Source organism: Palaemon carinicauda, chromosome 10 (genome assembly GCF_036898095.1).
Source record: "Palaemon carinicauda isolate YSFRI2023 chromosome 10, ASM3689809v2, whole genome shotgun sequence".
Classification (NCBI taxonomy): domain Eukaryota; kingdom Metazoa; phylum Arthropoda; class Malacostraca; order Decapoda; family Palaemonidae; genus Palaemon; species Palaemon carinicauda.
Genome location: NC_090734.1, coordinates 120,234,383 through 120,239,265, shown reverse-complemented (window position 1 = coordinate 120,239,265; position 4,883 = coordinate 120,234,383). Strand labels below are relative to the sequence as shown.

Genomic DNA, 4,883 nt, shown 5'->3' with positions numbered 1-4,883 from the left:
TTAAATTCATATGCCTTGATCTCAATATTGGGTTGAATTATAAAACTTGTGCAAGATTATCAGCACAATTGTCCAATGACTTTATTATGAATGCTGTAAAGGATTTTTCTTAATTCTGACTATCCTTTGCATTCAAATTTTCCTATTCTGTACCATCCTCCATGTAGTACAGTACAGTAATACCAAAGTTAAAAGTAACCCAGAATACAATTATATGAGCAAATCGGTATACATGAGCATAAAAAAAATGTACTTATGAGTACCGTATGGGTCTGCAACCAAAAATTTCTCTCCATATGTGCATTTCTGGGTCGACCTGTGACGCCCGGTGAAAAGAGTCCTTCCTTACACTTTTCTAAGAAAAGTGTAAGGAAGGACTCTTTTCACCGGGCGTCACAGGTATCTCCCCAGAAATAGATTTTTCCTTTGTCAAAATCCCTTTTTTAGTGGTCAAGTACTGTAGGAATGAGACTATCCGGCAATGTGCAGAATTTCTCTGGTGTAATGAAATACTATCTTTAAATCTCAAATTGAAATTTTTAAAATATTTTATATGAGTTGAGATAAGTCTCTATGAATGTATCAACTTTTGTGTGTGTAAAGCTTTTTAATTACTGTAGGTGTAAAAAAAATGAGCCTGGGTCCTGGATAGAATATTTTCTTATAAAGGGGGGACAGATTTATGTTATTGGGTATTTTGTAGAAAGGGAAATAGTCCAAAGCTTTTGAAGAAGGAAATTGAAAAATGTCACTGTTAAGGTAATTATGATTTGAGGTTTGGAAAAAAGTACCTGTACAGGAGGTTAATCATGGGTATACTGTATTAAGCCAGCTGGTCTTGCTGTGCAATGGCGCCCCATCAGATGAGCACACTGGCAGGCAGAATTATTGCATTTACAATGGGCATTGCAATAATCTTCCCGAGTGCCAATCCAAGAGGCTTCACGAACAGGGTGGCCTCAATCCACTCATCCATCACTATTTTTCTTTATGGATTTTTTATTAATTTCTGATGTTAAGGGTTAATTTGTTCACTAAGTAACCATACTGCCACACCGTCAGAGACGGCGAAGCCAGAATAAAATAGATATAGGTTGCCGCAGGTCGATCGAGAAATTTCCAGGGCTAGGAGGTAACGGAAGTACAGGTAAGTTGGCGCACCGACATGGTGAGATCACCCTTTGCAAAGGGGAGCTCCAATGGACTGCGCAGTCCTAGCATGAGAGATCACGTGCAAATGCAGCATGGCAGACCAACGGATTCGCAGACGAGGGCTAGGCTAAGCCTAATAGGTCCAAAAAAAAACGGGGGATTGAAAGTAGGAGGGCATAGGTGCTCAGTAAACTAGTATAACCGAGGTAAAAACCCTCTAAGGGTAAAATGACTACTGGCAACGAGACCAGTAAGAAAGACATGATCACCATTGGCGAGCACGTCTCCAACTAAAACTTTACCGCTCCCTAAACTAGACTAGCCGGGACTGACATGCACAAAATTAAAACTTAAACTATATCAATGCATGGAAAATGTATTCTCAAAAAAAAGCCCAAGGCATCGTAATGCTAAAATAAGGCTAACTAACGTGATACTAGTGAAATAAGACCAAGTAAACACGAAATAAAAAGGGCTGTCGGGTACGCGACATGGCGCCCAAAGCGCCCAAAGGCTAGCTGGACTCGGAGCGCCTGGCTCCCTCATCACCTAAAAAGTTAAATAACCACTCCCCGAGGGGATCTAAAACACCTACAGCTAATTCAAACTGTAAAAGATGAGGGGACTCAACTTAGGCGACGAAGAGGAAGCCATCATGCGAGGTATTACTCCAAAAGAGCTGAGAAAAGGCACACTCGACAAACTACGTACAAGTAGAAATGCTGCTAACAAAGGAATGACGCCATCAGGGACATATGGGGGTACCATGGGGGAAGGGGATATGTAACGGCTCCTCTCTTATCCTTTCCCCTAGTTTCCTAGACTGGGTTAGGTCTATTAGGGGTGCAGATAACTATGCTTATCTACGGGTATGTCCCTGATTATACCCGATATCTTACGATAGTCATTCCGGGGGTTAGAACCCTATGATACCTGACGATAATTCTCTTGTAATATCACTCACAGAAATATTATACAGTTGGAAGCTGCTGAAAGGACCTTCCATCAGGATGACATGGCTATCTCACCCAAAAATAGATTTTTCCTACATCAAAATCCGTTTTATGGGTGTGTGGAATGCATCGAGTGAAGTTTTTTTTATTTCTTATGGGAAAAATGGATTTGGTATAAGTGTTATTTACTGACTAACGGAAAGGATTTAACTTGTAAACTGAGGTATTACTGTACTAAATGTACTGTTAATTTTAACAGGCTTACATTTTATCTCTTGAGGCTCAATACCATACAGTATACCAAAGTTTATTCCTGTTCTGAGCAACTCTTGGAGGGTCTCCCTAATCATATACGAGCAGTAGTTGAATCTGTGGAATTGTGAAAGTTCAAACTTTATGTACAGTATATGGTTTCTTCTTAGGTTGAAATAAGTATTGTGTCAATTTATCGATTGCTTACTTATTTGATAATTATGCATCATAATTTATTCTATTTTTTGTTATTTCTCTTTCATAGTATTTCCCTTCTTTCCTCCACTGTACTGCTTTTCTTATTGGGATCTTTGAACTAGTAGTAGTCTGCTTTTCCAACTAGAGTTGTGGCTTGCCTTGTAACACAGTAGTAATTGTAATGACATTCGTCAAATTTCATCTCTAAGTAGACTCAGCCTGCAGAATAGATCAGCGTTGGATTCCACATTACTTCATTTGAAGAGTAAGGTGAGGCAGTGGTGGAAGAGATGTGTTCCAACAGCTGAGACACACTAACGATGTGGTGTCCCACAAGACTCCGGGGTTTTAGAGGGGACTGCGCGGCATTGTCGGGTTCCTAAAAGGCTAGAGTTTCTTTGAAATAGCAAAAGGGTTCTTCATTGGCTCAGATTTATTCTTAACTGTAGTCTAACAGAGAGACTTAGACTTCCCTCTCTAGAAAGGGTCCTGAGTCTTCTCTGGCAAATGCTGTAATTATACAGTAAACTTCAGTAGAGAGCCCTATCAGCCTCTGCCCCATATGTCAGGCTATTTCCATTTAGGGCTCAGCCATTGCTTAACTCAAGATCAGGATCTAAATCTGACATTTCTATGTAGGTGTTAACCTCCCGTAGTATACAAAAGGGAAAAAGTTTCCTAGAGCAGATACTGACCAGATTTAATTTACGCTGTACTCATGTTTTGTCTAATTCTGAATTTACTACTTGATTTAGTTTGGTTTTGCCTTTCTTCTTTTAACACATACTTCAGATCTTCCTTGTCTCTAGTTGCTTGAGTGTTTTCAAGTAACTTTAAAGCTTGTAATTAAAATGTACATTAATAAGGTAGGTTGAATTAAATTCTAGTTAGATAACATAAAAGTATATTACATTCATACATAGAATTCACATAAAGAGACCTAGCCATCCTAAACCACATATTTATATCAAATATTGTACTATACTAATTACTGTGCCAATTCCTAGTAAATGGAGAAAAGTTCAAGAAAAACAACTGGCTTGAAGGGCACACTACACTTGTTTCAGAAAATGGAAAAACTATCATTGTTTGTTTTCTGAACGTAGTTACTCCAGTTGGTTTGGTAGTTTAACTTCTTGTCGATCAAAGTTGTTACACAGTTACAATTCATTTACTGATCAAATTAAAGGATTCTTATCTAGCAAATCTAATTTGAATTCTTATCTAACTTACTAAAATATCTGGATTAGGACAACCTGTCTTACTATAACATTATACAGTATTCACAACGTTGCCTTGCTACAACATTCTTCTTGTACCAAGGCACAGTAACAGACTAGCTTTCTGTCAGATGCCTATGGCATTTTGACAAATTCCTTTTGATTAAACTCGAATGAACTATACATTTGGCGAGTATAATATATACTGATAAAACTCCTTGCTAGTGGATACATCATTCTATTAAATATGCACTATTCATGCAAACATACTAGTCAGAGTTTAGTTACCCCTAATGTCTTTTGGCTGTAAACATTTCACATCATTTAACATATACGTAGTTTCATAGTTCTTTGTGTAAACACTTTGTGTACTATGAAGGCATTACATCTCAATACACACAAAAATTGATTTTACTTTTGGTTATATAACAACCACCATTTCTCTCCCTTGAAGTTCAGCTCAAGAGAAAATATGACATTTTTAGTGATGCAATCAGGATTTATTAATAGTAATAATATTTAGTTAATAAGTGATGATAATTAAGATACAACAACAACAATCATTAGGAGGTCATGTTTAAAAGTCAAGAACACGAGACATGCCTTCACTATACAGTACTTACATAGCTTATCTATACAGTATCATGAAAGGGTAATCTTACTATGGCAATGTTTGAAATAAAATTCTATCCTATAGAGTATAACATGTTTATATTAACATGCCTATAGCACCTCTTGGATTTGGATAAGTAAAATTATTAATTCACACTGTAGGAAGGAAACATTTTACATTTTGTACTAATATGAATGAATGTTTCCCTATCTATTAATTTGTACCCTATTTACACACACTCATTGCTGTAGTATATGGAACTAAAACTCTTCTGGAAAGTATATTGATCATTTCTAATTAATAGCAGATACTATTAATCACTACAACAGGTAGGTACTGTAATTAGAATATTTCTCAAAAGAAAGGAGTGTCCCACAGACTGATTACTTCATGGCAATCAACCCATTACTACAAAATATCTAACCTGTGCACTCAAGAGACCAATAACCAGCGGTTTCACAGAGACACAAAGAAAAGTATGTTCTGAACAAGTCT

At 37.1% G+C, this 4,883-nt stretch overlaps 1 protein-coding gene across 1 annotated transcript in view; it reads right to left on the bottom strand.

The window, feature by feature from the left end:
• Positions 1-3,442: 3,442 nt before the first annotated feature.
• Positions 3,443-4,883, bottom strand: part of LOC137648219 (uncharacterized) — a 90,925-nt gene continuing 89,484 nt past the window's right edge. The window contains exon 24 of the mRNA XM_068381142.1: positions 3,443-4,883. This exon is cut by the window's right edge and continues 1,360 nt beyond it. The gene's annotated coding sequence lies outside the window, so the exon portion shown is untranslated.